We start from the raw sequence: 14555 nt of genomic DNA on the forward strand, positions 1-14555 counted from the left end.
CTGTGTCTCCCTCTTCCATCAATCCTATTTCTCCGCCTCCCTCCATGTATACTCCCAAAATTACACCTTTACCTAAGGACATTGTAACATGGGATCTCTCTCGCTGGGGTACTGGGTGGCCGGAAGAGCAGTGGTGCTGTGTGGGACACGGGATGGGGCTGGCCCTGACCCTGGAGACATGATAGAAAAGAAGCAGGGACTGAGGAGACCCCAGCAGCGGGAGAAGCTACTGCTTCTGCCCATGGGCTCTCCTCCTCTGCCCCTGAACAGTAAAGCTTTCACCTGAACAGGGGCTTGAGACCTGGACCCTCAGATTAAAAGCCTGATGCTCTTCCAACTGAGCTATCCAGGCTCACACATAGGGATGATCAAAGACAGGCAGTGAGGACCCTGCTTCACTGTGACATTGGAGGAACAATGTGGAGTTTTGCTTTGACTGTTACAGGCCACCAGATTAGGGTGAGGAAGTTGACGAGGCCTTCTACAGGCAGCTGAGAGCAGCCTCACAGTCACAGGCTGTGGTTGTCGTGGGGGATTTTAACTTCCCTGATGTTTGCTGGAAGGACTACTCAGCAACCCAGACGCAGTCCAGGAGGTTCCTCCAGTGTATGGATGATAACTTCCTCATGTAAATGGTGGACGAGCCAACCAAGAGAGGAGCACTGCTGGATCTCATCCTCACTAACAAGGAGGGTCTGGTTGAAGGAGTGAAGGTTGAGGGCTGCCTTGGTTGCAGTAACCACGAGATGGTGGAATTCAGGATCCTGTGTGGTAGGACCAGTAGAATAGCAAGTAGAATTGCAACCCTGGACTTTAGCAGGGCAAACTTTGGCCTTTTCAAGCAATTGCTAGGGGAAATCCCATGGGCAAGGCTGCTTGAAGGTAAAGGGGCCCAAGATAGTTGGTTGGCATTCAAGGATTGCTTTTTCTGAGCTCAAGATCAGAACATCCCGACACGTAGGAAGTCAAGGAAGAGGGCCAGGAGACCTGCATGGCTAAATAGGGAATTGCTGGGTATGCTCAAGTGGAAGCGGAGAGTTTACAGGTCATGGAAGGAGGGGCTGGCCGCTTGGGAGGAATATAAGGCTGCTGCTAGAGGATGTAGGAAGGCAGCTAGGATGACTAAGGCCTCCTTAGAATTAAATCTGGTGAGAGGGGTCAAGGACAGCAGAAAGAGCTTTTTCAAATACACGGCAGATAAAACTAACACCAGAGGCAATGTAGGCCCACTGATGAACGGGACGGGTGCCCTGGTGACAGAAGATACAGAGATGGCAGAGTTACTGAATGCCTTCTTTGTCTCTGTCTACTCTGTCGGAGGCAGTCCTGAAGAGCCCTGTACCTCTGAGACCTCAGATGAAGTCAGGTCAACGGAGCAGTTTGCCTTAGTCAATGAGGAATGGGTTAAAGACCAGTTGAGCAATCTGGACATCCATAAATCCATGGGTCCAGATGGGATGCACCCGCGGGTGCTGAGGGAACTGGCTGAGATCATTGCTGGACCGCTCTCCATCATCTTTACCAAGTCTTGGGAAACGGGAGAGGTGCCTGAGGACTGGAGGAAAGCAAATGTCACTCCAGTCTTCAAGAAGGGCAAGAAGGAGGACCCGGGTAACTATAGACCAGTCAGCCTCACCTCCATTCCTGGGAAAGTGATGGAACACCTTATCCTTGGTGCCATCTTAAGGCATATCAAGGATAAGAGGGTTATGAGGGGCAGTCAACATGGCTTCACCAAGGGGAAGTCATGCTTGACCGATCTCATAGCCTTTTATGAGGAAATAACACGGTGGATGGATGATGGCAGAGCGGTGGATGTGGTCTACCTTGACTTCAGCAAAGCATTTGACACAGTCTCCCACAGCATCCTCGCAGCTAAATTGAGGAAGTGTGGTCTGGATGATTGGGTAGTGAGGTGGACCGTGAACTGGCTGAAGGAGAGAAGCCAGAGAGTTGTAGTCTATGGGGCGGAGTCTAGTTGGAGGCCTGTATCTAGTGGAGTGCCTCAAGGGTCGGTACTGGGACCAGTATTATTTAATATATTCATCAATGATTTAGATGAGGGAATTGAGTGTACTATCAGCAAGTTTGCTGATGATACTAAGCTGGGAGGGGTGGCCGACACGCCAGAAGGCTGTGCTGCCATCCAGTGAGACCTGGACAGGCTGGAGAGTTGGGCGGGGAATAACTTGATGAAATATAACAAGGGAAAGTGTAGAGTCCTGCATCTGGGCAGGAACAACCCCAGGTTCCAGTATAGGTTGGGGAACGACCTGTTAGAGAGCAGTGTAGGAGAAAGGGACCTGGGGGTCCTAGTGGACGACAGGATGACCATAAGCCAGCAATGTTCCCTTGTGGCCAAGAAGACCAATGGCATCCTGGGGTGTATTAGAAGGGGGGTGGTTAGTAGGTCGAGAGAGGTCCTCCTTCCCCTCTACTCTGCCCTGGTGAGACCTCATCTGGAATACTGTGTCCAGTTCTGGGCCCCTCAGTTCAAGAAGGACAGGGACCTGATGGAGAGAGTCAAGCGTAGGGCAACTAAGATGATTAAGGGAGTGGAGCATCTCCCTTATGAGGAAAGACTGAGGGAACTGAGTCTCTATAGTTTGGAGAAGAGGAGATTAAGGGGTGACCTTATTAGTGTATATAAATATATAAAGGGGGAGTGTCACGAGGATGGAGCCAGGCTCTTCTCAGTGGCAATAATGAAAGGACAAGGGGTAATGGGTACAAACTGGAACACAAGAGGTTCCACTTAAACTTGAGAAGAAACTTCTTCTCAGTGAGGGTGACGGAACACTGGAACAGGCTGCCCAGGGAGGTTGTGGAGTCTCCTTCTCTGGAGACATTCAAAACCCGCCTGGACACATTCCTGTGTAACCTTATCTAGGTGTTCCTGCTCCGGCAGGGGGATTGGACTAGATGATCTTTTGAGGTCCCTTCCAATCTCTAGCATACTGTGATACTGTGATACTGTGACTTCTTCCACTCCACACTGCCCCAACAAAGCCACCACGGTGGAGGGAATCCTCCCACAAGGAGAAGCACCACCAGGACCAAGACCTCAACCCTGGCAGGCACCAATGTCAGGTTTGTCCTCTCAAGAGCAGCCAAAAAGCCAGGAATCAAAAAGCCAGCAACCAAAGTGACATGGCAAAGGAGGAAGAAGAGAGCTCAACCAGGGCTGTGGGTGCTGATCCCAGCAGCCTGGCAGAAGAACAACCCAGCAGTGTTGAGCTCAGAATTTGCTTTGCTGGGGATCAACTTCCAGCACTGCTGGTGCACTGGACTCAGCACTCTGTCTGGGCACAGGCTGGGCTCCCACAGGACTGGTCCTGGATATGCCCGGGAAGCACCGGTGCCGCAGGGATGCACTGGAAGGGAGGGATCAGGAGCTGCGGAGTGGCTGGAGAAGCTCCGTTGGCTCAGGGGGGATCTGGCCACAGGAGAGCAGCGGCCAGGGGGCCACACTCAGGCTGGGACCGCACAGTGCTCAGTGCCCTGCACTGGGGACACAGCAGCCTCAGCTCGAGCCCAAGTCACAGCAGTAGTTTTGCCAACAGTCTATCCCTTGTTTTCTCTTCTTCTTCCTTCAGTCCTTCAGGATAGGCCCCCTCTGCTCCATAGGAACCCACCCTACCAGGCTGGGGAAGATTAAAGCTGACCCCAAATGTTCACAGTGTGGGGCAGAAGCTCAGGGACAGCAGTTCCACTGAAGGGGGACCTCTTCAGATACCTCATTGTACTAATTGGCTTCATTAAGAGCATCTAGTGAAGTCACCTACCCTGCCTTGTGATGGTCCTAGGGACAGGATTGATGGCCCGGGGGACTGAAGGGTGAAGCCCCACATGGGGCTTAACACATGCGTTTGGTTCATGATCATGATTAATTAGAGCCTGCTGCTTTTATCCCATGTGTGGTGGCATTACCCCACCAGTAGCACCAGGACTGGGGTCAGGATGCCCTGGAGAGCAGACTCCTGTTCCCCCCGGAGGAGTGTTGTGACCCCTGGACCTCTCTCTCAAAGAGCCGCCCAGACACACCCCACCCACTCTCCCCTTTCTGACCCCCGCAGCCACCGTCGAAGGGGGTGGGGTTTCCTGCACACCCAGAAGTGCCCGGCCAGAACCAAGTGGAGCAGAATTAACATATCTGCACGCCATGGTGTTAGCGCCCAATAGACCTGAGGTACTGGGGGGAACACAGGCTGGGGCTGCTACCCCAGCTCCAGCACAGCTGAGACTGGCTCAAGGGGTGCTGCTTCACCACCATGTTCCCATCCGCTGGCAGCTACCGGCAGCAGTGCCCGGGGGAAGGGCAGCATCGATCCCCTCTTCAGCTTCCTGGCGCAGTGCAGACAGACTGGGGTATAGCTCAGCCCCAAGGTGAGGCAGTGAGGGCCTGTTACCCCCACCTCGGGCACAGCTCCCATCTCATTGCAGGCTGAATAGGGAGGGTGTGTTGGCTGCCGTCGAGCTGCAGGTAGGAGAGATCCTGTGCACCATGCCGTGCACACCAGCTCCATCCAGGGGACTCCTGGGAAAAAATGAGAGCACCACCCCCCTTTTCCCCCACCTTCTCTGCCTGATTCCCCCGGTCTTCCCTTTTAAAGGAAGAAAAATGGGCTTGGAATGAAGCCTAGTGATTACTCCTATCTCATGTGGGAGGCTGGAGCAGAGAGGAAAGGGGGTGGTAGTTGGGCATCCCATCACCGCTGACCACTAGCATCACCAAAGATACTTTCCTTGAGGGCCCAGACAGACTAGGAGAAAGAACAGTTCCTTCCTTGCTGAAGAGAGGGGTGATAGTGGGGTATACAGGACCAGGAGAAGTTCACCCACCCAAAGCTCCAGAGCAGCAACTTCTAGGTCTGCTTTGGCTCCAGCCAAACCAAAGACAAAACATAGCAGAACTCCCCAGTCCATGCTGTAGCCAGGCTGGTGGAACTGGGCTTTGGTTCTGGGAGGGGAAGATTAAAACCTCAAGTCAACTCATGTTTTCTTTGTTATCTGTGGTTCCTTAGGCCAGGAGCCCCTGCAGAGCCAGTCCGGTTGGGTGCTGCCACTGGCCCTGCTACACAAATACACAGCCAGCAACTCCCAGTGGTGGCCTTATTTCTCCCTCTGACAGGACATCAGGAGCCTGGATCATCCTGTGTTCTGGTAAGATGAAACTACACAGGGCTGTGGGCAGCACCCCAGTTGGCAGCTGAATGTAGGTCCAGGGGCTGCCGAGCAAGCGTCCTGGAGATGGACATGGGCCATCCCACTGTGCTAGCCCCACATTGTTACAGCAGGAACCCAAGAGACCCTCTGCGTACTACCTGGGGTTGGAGCAAGCTTCAGGCATAACCAGAAGACAGGAACTTAGAGAGCACCAGGAAGCTGAGATGGTAGAGGAAGAAGTTTACAGACCCTTCCCCTGGATCAGACAGATAAACCCACTTTTTTTATTGCAACAGTCCTAAAGAAGAGCAAAGATGGCTCCTGCAGAGAACAGACATCCCAGAAGCTGTGGAGAAAGACCTGGCTAGCATCCACCTGGAGTACAAATCCATGATCCTGCTTTTCATTGAGACATACCCCAACATATTTGACCCCAAGCTGTACAAGCAGCTGGTGGCATTTGTCATGGCCTACAGGTGAGAATCATTTCTCACCTCCTTCTGGGGCTCCGCTCCCACAAGGATCAAGGACAAGGAATAGGATGACAGGAAAGATTGTAGACTGTGTGTCGTGGTTTAACCCAACCAAACAGCTTGTTAACTCACTCCCCCCCCCCCTTCTTGCCCTCCCCCTACTCCTGGAGGGACGGAGAGGAGAATCAAAAAGAATGCAACTCCCACGGGTTGAGATAAGAACACTTTAGTAACTAAGGTATAACACAAATCACTACTGCTACCACCAATAATAGTAATGACAAAGGAAATAACAAGGGAAGAGGATACAACACCCCATCACCAGGCAACCGCTAACTTGCCCCCCAGCCCGATCAAGCACCAACCAATACCTCCTCCAAACCTGCAGTCCCTTCTAGCCCCTTCCGGGCCACTCCCAGTTACATCCTGGGCATGACGTGCTGTGGTATGGAATACCTCTTTGGTCTGTTTGGGTCAGGTGTCCTGTCTCTGCTTCCTCCCGGCTCCCCCTCCTCCCTGGCAGAGCATGAGGCTCACAAAGTCGTTGGCCAAACCAAAACATCATTGTTTTCAGCTCTGTTCCCAGCTGAAAGTCAAAACACAGCACTGCATCAGCTACCAAGAAAGAGAAAAATGACTGCCACTGCTAAACCCAGGACACTGTGTTATTTAAATTCTTATGCAACTGCAACCATAAGTGTAAGATGGAGCTTGCTTTGTGCTTCAAGGCATGCAACTGGCTTGTCTTCATCTCCTTTGTCTTGGCTTTCAGGAACCTTTTGGAGGAGGAAGATGAAGATAAGGGGCCCAGTCCTCTGATGATGGTGCCTGTAGCAGATATTTTGAATTGTGTGGCCAACCACAATGCCAACCTGGAATACTCCCTTGTGAATGCAAAGCTGCTACAGCAGGCAGCATCATGCTCTGGTTCTTCTTTGCCATGAGGCCTCTGGGAGGCTGGATCTGTGAAGCCAGAGACCTCATTAATATAAAGCTATTTTACTCAACATCCTTCCCTGCTGCTTGCTTGGCTTGAGCTAGGAAGAGCTGAGGGTCATCTGAGCCTCTAGGAGCCACCTTGTTTCCAAGTGATCACCACAGCAGCAATTGTTATGAATGGTTACAATACAGCCAGTCAGCAAATGACAGGAGATCTTCACCATGTATGGGCAGATGGTCAACTGGCAGCTCCTCCATGTGTATGGCTTTGTAAAGCAGTACACCACCAAGACCAACAACAGGGCCAAAATAAACGTGGTGGTGGTGAGCACAGCAGCACTGCGGGCAAGGATGGGGCAGGGAAGGGCATGAAAAATAAGCCTGTTCTACAGCATTTCAGGTGTTGGAGCAATGCCTGGGTTTTCTGCCTCCTTATTCCGCTTCTACATTGGTCACCTATCCTCCACCACAACCCAAGGTAGGCTTGCAGGTCTGCTGTCCTCCAAGTAGGTGCCAGAAGCAAAGCACAGCAGTGGCTGGTCTTGGAGCAGTGGGTTTCTTCTGCCAGTGTCCCGGGTTCAGCTGTAATAATTATTTCTCTCCTTAGTAGCTGGTGCAGTGCTGTGTTTTTGACTTTCAGCCTGGGAACAATTCTGATAACACAGAGATGTTTTTCGTTGTTGCTAAGTAATGCTTACTCTGGTAAAGGACTTTTCAGTCTCATGCTCTACCAGTGAGAAGGGGTACAAGAAGCCAGGAGGAAGCAGAGACAGGACACCTGACCCAAACTAGTCAAAGGGATATTCCATACCACAGCACATCATGTCCAGTATAGAAACTGGGGGGAGTGACCCGGAAGGCCCAGATCACTGCTCAGGTTGGGCTGGGTATCAGTCAGTGGGTGGTGAGCAATTGTATTGGGCATCACTTGTGTTTATTGTTTTCATTTCCCATTTTAGTTTTATATTCTCTCCCTTATCATTATTATTGGTGGTAGCAGTAGTAGTTTTGTATTATACCTTATTTACTGGACTGCTTTTATCTCAACCCGTGGGTTTCGATTCTCCTCTCCATTCCTCTGGGAGCAGGGGGGGAAGAAGGGGGGGAGTGAGCAAGTGTCTATGTGGTTCTGAGTTACCAGCTGGGCTTAAACCATAACAGTCCTTTTTGGCACCCAGTGGGGGGCAGGAAGTGTTGAGAGAATGACAGATCTGACCAGAGTGAGTCAAATCCTATTTCTGATAAGCATTAATTGGTTTGGATTAATAAATAGTCACTCATCACAATGTTGATTTATTTGCTCTCAGAGTTGTTGTGCTTGGTCTTAAAGTTTCAGCATGTCATACCTTACTTGCAGCGAGCATTTGCTGTTTGAATGTTTATCAGCTTTGGGGCCTGGGCTAAGGTTTTTGTTTCGCTTTACTACATGGTAAGGACTTGTATTATAATACTCATTGATCATGAAACTGGTCTGGCTTGCATTCTCAGCGTGGCCATCACCCCTATACTTTGGGAGGCGTGTAATGGGAATTAACAATTATGCATCTTTTTCTCCCCGCTCTGAGGGCCAACCTATGAAGGAGATATAACCCCTCATACCTTCCACTCCCCCACCAGGCTATTTACAGCAGCATTTGAGAATTCTAAAGACTTTGAATATCCTTTGAGTACACTTGAAAGCAGCTTGCTCCTTTTGCTGGGAACCAGCATCTTGAGGCATATGCTGCATGTGTTCTCCCTACAGCCATACCACCATGAGAACGCCCAATCTCATCTGATGTCAGAATCTAAGCAGGGTTGGGCTCAGGTCTTGTCTAAGGTTAAATGACAACCTAAAAATACCACACCAAGAGATTTTCCCCGAGGCTGGAGAGTCCTGAGTGGCAGGGTGTGTGGGATATTATGGACAAGTATCTAGGCCAGTTAGCCCCTCCAGTGCTTTAGAACTTGACTCCTGAACAAGTACGGAATCTGGGAAAAAGATTAAAACATGTAGATGAGGTGTGCTGTCGTCCTGGCAATACCAGAGAGGGACAACTTGCTGCAATGTGCTGGGGCTTGGCCTATACCTTCAGAGCCCTGTTCTGTAATGCTCTGGAAGGAGAAGTCTCTGGATCTGATGGCAAAGCAACAGACACTGCAGCTACTTAAACCCTGACAACAGACACTGCAGCCACTCCAGTCATAGTGATAGACACTACAACTCAACCAAAGGACCAATATGTGTCAATATCAGTTGTCCTTATAAGTAAAACGAAAAGCAAACAAGCAGCATGAAAAAGCTACTCATGTAGTGAAGGAAGATGAAGACTCAGTGCACAAACTAGAGGGGGGCAACATCTGAAGGAAATTAGTACAGGAACCAGAGGAAGAAGTAATTTCTTGATCCTAGACCATGACCGAGCTGCAGAATATGTGAAAAGATTTCAACCATATCCGAGGGGAGAACATCGTCACCTGGTTGTTCTGATGCTGGGACAATGGGGTCACAAACTAGAAGGTAGGGAAAGCCAAGCAGCTGAGATCACTTGCTAGGGAAGGGGAAATTGACAAAGTGAATGCAAAAGAGAAATGGTCCCTCGGCCTTTGGAGGTGACTCTTGGCAGTTGTGAAGGAAAGGTTTCCCTACAAGGACAATGTTATATCTTGTCCAAGGAAGTGGACCACAATAGAGAGAGGCATCCAGTCCCTAAGGGAATCAGCCATTCTAGAGATGATCTATCATCTGGATGTCAGAAATACATCTGTAGATCCAGATGAAGTTAAATGTACACAACTCATGTGGTAGAAGTTTACACGCAATGCACCATCATCATATGCCCACTCATTGGCATTAATGAGCTGGAGGGAAGCAACAGCACCAACAGTGAATGAAGTGAGTCATTGGCTCTGGGCATTTGAAGAAAATCACACCCCTTCCATCATTACTGTGGAAAAACTCCTGACCCAGGAGATCAAACAACTGAGAGACAATCTGTCCAGCTCCCGACGTGTACTGACCCCCATCTCAGCTATTAATATAAGGCACCCTATTGCCCAAGAGAGAAGATAGAGGAGGTACATGCCATGGGCCACCCTATGGTTTTACCTGCGGGATGACAGGAAAGACATGAGAAAGTGGGACGGAAAATCTACCTCAGTTCTGGAGGAACAGGTGTGTGAAATGGAGAACAATGGTCAAGGATGATCCTCACAAGAGAGTTCCTGATCCAGTCTTTGGTGACCAGTTTCTCAGATGGGATGGAAGAGCTGATTTTACTCCAACTCCTGTGATAAGGAACTCTAATCCCTTTGTACAAGAAGTGGAGAAACTTATGATAGCTATTAGAGGGGCCCTGCCTCCAGCCAGGTAGAGGAGAGGGATAATCGGGTGCACAGTGTACCCTGATGCCATCAAGTTATCAAGGGGTGGAACCCATTTGTATTACTGGAGTGACAGGAGGATCCCAAGAGTTGACTGTATCAGAGGCTGAAATCAGCCTGACTGGGAAGGAGTGGCAAAAGCACCCCATTGTGACTGGTCCAGAGGCTCCATGCATCCTTGGCATAGACTACCTCAGGACAGGGTACTTCAAAGACCCAAATAGGTACCAATGGGTTTTTGGTATTGCTGCCAGGGAGACAGAGGAAATTGAGTAGCTGTCCACCTTGCCTGGTCTCTCAGAGGATCCTTCTGTTGTGGGGTTGATGAAGGACAAAGAACAACAAGTGCCAGTAGCGAGCACAACAGTGCACCAATGGCAATATTGCACCAACCGAAACTCCCTGATTCCCATCCATCAGCTGATCCATAGACTGGAGAGCCAAGGAATGATCAGCAGGACCCACTCACCCTTTAATAGCCCCATATATCCATTGAGAAAGTCTAACAGACAGCGAAGACTAACCATAGACTATAGTGGCCTGAATGAAGTCACACCACCATTAAGAGCTGCCATACCGGACATGCTAGAACTTCAGTGTGAACTAGAGTCAAAGTCAGACAAATGGGATGCCACAGCTGATATTGCCAATGCCTTTTCTCAGTCCATTTGGCAGCAGAGTGCAGGCCACAGTTTACTTTTACTTGGAGGGGAGTCTATTACACTTGGCATTGACTGCCCCAGGGGTGGAAACACAGCCCTACCATCTCCAAGGACTGATCCAGACTTCACTGGAACAGGGGCAAGCTCCAGAACACCTGCAATACACTGATGACATTATTGTGTGGGGTGATGCAGTGGAAGAAGTATTTGAGAAAGGGAAGAAAAGAATCCAAATCCTGCTGAAAGCCAGGTTTGCCATAAAACAGAGCAAGCTCAAGGGATCTGCACAGGCGATGGAATTTCTGGAATGAAATGGCAAGATGGACATTGCCAGATCCCCACAGATGTGATCAACAAGATAACAGCAATGTCTCCACCAACTAATAAGAAACAAACACAAGCTTTCTTGGGTGTTGTGGGGTTCTGGAGAATTCTCATCCCAAATTACAGATTGATTGTAAACCCTCTCTATCATGTGACCAGGAAGAAGAATGATTTCACATGGGGTCCTGAGTAACAACAAGCCTTTGAACCAATTAAGCAAGAGACAGTTCATGCAGTACCCCTTGGACCAGTCTGGACAGGGCCAGATGTGAAAAATGTGCATAACACCACAGCCGGGGAGAATGGTCCTACCTGGAGTCTCTGGCAGAAAGCTCCAGGGGATACTAGAGGTCAATCCCTCAGCTTTTGGAGTCAGGGATACAGAGGATCTGAGGCCAGCTATATCCCAATTGAGAAAGAGATACCGGCAGCCTATGAAGGAGTTTGAGCTGCTTCAGAAGTGACTGGCACTAAAGCACAGCTCCTCCTGCCACTCTGGTTGCGTGCTGGTGTCCTGGGTTCAGCAGTAGGAGTCATTTTTTCTCCTTCTTAGAATCTGGTGCAGCGCTGTGGTTTTGACTTTTGGCCTCGGAACTGCTCAGATGTTTAGACTGACCAAGAAGTTTCTGAGCCTCACGCTCTGCCAGGGAGGAGGGGAAGCCAGGAGGAAGCAGAGACACGACACCTGACCCAAACTAGCCAAAAAGGTATTCCATACCACAGCACGTCATGCCCAGGATGTAACTGAGAGCTACCCGGAAGGGCTAGGGCACTGCAGGGTTGGACTATGTATCAGTCGGTGCTCGGTCGGGTGGGGTGGGGCGAGTTATCGGTCGGCGGGTGGCGAGGTGTTGTATTCTCTTCCCTTGTATTTTCTTTATGATTATTATTATTGGTGGTAGCAATAGTGATTTGTGTTATACCTTAGTTACTAAACTGTTCCTGTCACAACCCATGGGAGTTACATTCTTTTTGATTCTCCTCCCCATCCCTCTGGGAGCAGGGGGAGGGCAAAAAGCGGGGGGGAGTGAGAGAGTGACTGCATGATTTATGGCTGACTGTGTTTAAACCATGACAGCTTGGCTGGATATTCAAAGGCAGGGTCTCCTCTGCACATCATGCAACTGATGCTGCATAGAGTAAGTTTGCTGCACTACTTACACAACAAGCTCAAACAGGAAATTCCAGTCATCCAGGAATTCTAGAAGTCATCATTGGGGGGGGGGGGGCACAGAATTACAAAATGGAATATATAAACCTTTAGAATCAGTTTTAAGTAATGTTAAGTTTCATATCTTTGTAACAGTAGCAATGGAAAATTACTGAGGTGCATGATACATAGAAAAAAATAGAGTACAGCTAGAGAACACACTGAAAATTCTTGTACAAAATAAATTGTTATAGTTGACATAGTTTTAAGAAAAACAGTCCAGAAGAACAGGATGCAAGGATAAGGAGTATCTGGGAATGGCAGGTATCCAGGATGGGCTACAGTTAAACTAACTGTAGGACAGGAGGATTATTATGTCTGTGGTGCTAACGAACCAATTAAGCTGATATGTGCATCTACTGCGTGTGCTCCAAAGGCGGCCAGAAGTGATGAAGATTGTTGGAAGAAGTAAACGACCCTGAGACCACCACCACAATTCTGTATGCATGCGGGGAATTTCCTGGAAAATGATGTAACCCATATGTAGCCTCATGAATATGTATGTATGCCCAGTGACTATATAAGGACGGCTTGTGTAGCAATACCGGGACACACGTTAGGAGGAGCTATCCCCTGTGGCTCTTGGTGTCACAATAAAGAATATCTGCTTGTCAGCTTGAAAACTTTGTTGGCAAGTTTGTTCCTGGAGTTTCTGGATTTCTCCAAATCATCATGGACTGGCCAGAAGGCAAAGATTTCGGAATGTCACCAGAGGAGGAGGTGATGAGTGGCCCCACCATATAATAAACTGTCAGAAATTGAACAGCAGTTTGCCTTGTTTACTGATGGGTTCTGCAGTTTTGTGGGAAAGCATCGGAGATGGAAGGCAGCTGTATGGAGTCCCTTATGACAAGTTGCAGAAACTGCTGAAGGAGAGGGTGAATCGAGTCAAGTTTGCAGAGGTGAAAGCCATCCAGCTGGCCTTGGACATTGCTGAACAAGAAAAGCGGCCAGTACTTTATACTGACTCAGGGATGGTGGCAAATGCTCTGTGGGGGTGGCTGCAGCAGTGGAAGCAGAGCAACTGGTAACACAGAGGTAAACCCATCTGGGCTGCTGCAGTGCAGCAAGATATTGCTGCCTGGATGCAGAACCTGGTGGTGAAGGTACGCCATGTAGATGCTCATGTACCCAAGAGTAAGGACACTGAGGAAAATCAGAACAACCAAAAAGTGAATGAAGTTGCTGACATTGAAGTGGCTCAGATGGATTTAGCTTGGCAACATAAGGGTGAATTATTTTTGGCCTGGTGGGCCCAAGACACCTCAGGCCATCAGGGCAGAGATGCAACATATATATAGGCTCATGATCAAGGTGTGGACTTAACAACCTGTCGGAGTGGGAGTCGGGCCCGGAGTAACGACGCAACCTCAATATGAGTATGATCGTCCTCCTTTATTGTCTGCATACGCAGTGCTTATATAGGATTTAAAGTAAGCCGCGCGCCTAAAGCAAAGTTATCATTGGTCCCCAACAACTGTCACGCGCCACGGTCTCTCTTCTGATTGGTGATCGCCTGCTGTCACACACCACGGTCTCTCTTCTGACTGGTGATCGCCCGCTGTCAAGCGCCACGGTCTCTCTTCTGACTGGTGATCGTCCGCTGTCACACGCCACGGTCTCTCATCTGATTGGTGATGGCAAGCTGTCCACAGGATTGCTTACATTGCTCAAGCAAGATGTACTTCTGGGAAGTCCCCGGGGCACTTCCTCAAGAGTTGTTTACTGTTCTCAGCTAAAGGACGTTCAAGAAAGGTCAAGAGCCAGGGCTAGGCCCTGGCCTTTTCCCTTACACCCTAAAGACTGGGTTGCTCACTCCAAGGAGTGCAGGTCTTCCTCTGTCATGCAACCATCCTTCCACAATTTCCCCTCCTTGTTTTTGAGCAACCCAGGCTTGTTTCACTATGCTGGTGAGCGCCTCTTTAATGTGGCTAAGAGTCACACACAGATTTAGATTAGCAGAGTAATTATTACAGGGTGCAGCAGCATGTTGAGGATGCTGATGCCAGCAAGGGACAAGCCAAAGAAATTTCTTACCAGTGGAATTCTCTCACCCACTTAACTTGTTCCTTTACCTGTTTTATAACACTACCATTGTATTAGAATATTTCTATCTTTTGCCTTAGAATTTTCTAGCAGCTACTACAAATTTGCATACTCTAACATTTCTTTTACAAGTGACATCCATATAATATAAGCTGTAGTTTGTTATCAGTAACTGGCTAGTAAATACAGGTGGTTTCATACACAAAATCAAAGGTTCTAACAATAGCTACTTTACAAACACACATATTCAAGCTGTTACTTTTCAGTTGCTCCCAAATAATGTTTAGCAATCATTGTTTTTTCTCTTCCCCTATCTCATTCTGCTCGGAGTATTCACATTCAGCTCCTGCAGCTGAGGCATCAGGTCCCTCT

General features: G+C 49.1%; 1 non-coding gene and 1 pseudogene across 1 annotated transcript; one reads left to right on the forward strand and one right to left on the reverse strand.

Annotated features, from left to right (window-relative positions):
* Positions 1-279: 279 nt before the first annotated feature.
* TRNAK-UUU (transfer RNA lysine (anticodon UUU)) lies at positions 280-352 on the reverse strand. Its single transcript has one exon. It is a non-coding gene; the product is annotated as a tRNA-Lys (tRNA).
* Positions 353-4162: 3810 nt separating this feature from the next.
* On the forward strand, positions 4163-7655 carry LOC133215372 (N-lysine methyltransferase SETD6-like; annotated as a pseudogene).
* Positions 7656-14555: the final 6900 nt, after the last annotated feature.

This window comes from Neopsephotus bourkii, unplaced genomic scaffold (genome assembly GCF_033783945.1).
Source record: "Neopsephotus bourkii isolate Nb327-2 ecotype Australia unplaced genomic scaffold, CSIRO-AGI_Nbou_v1 NB_969, whole genome shotgun sequence".
NCBI classification, from domain to species: domain Eukaryota; kingdom Metazoa; phylum Chordata; class Aves; order Psittaciformes; family Psittacidae; genus Neopsephotus; species Neopsephotus bourkii.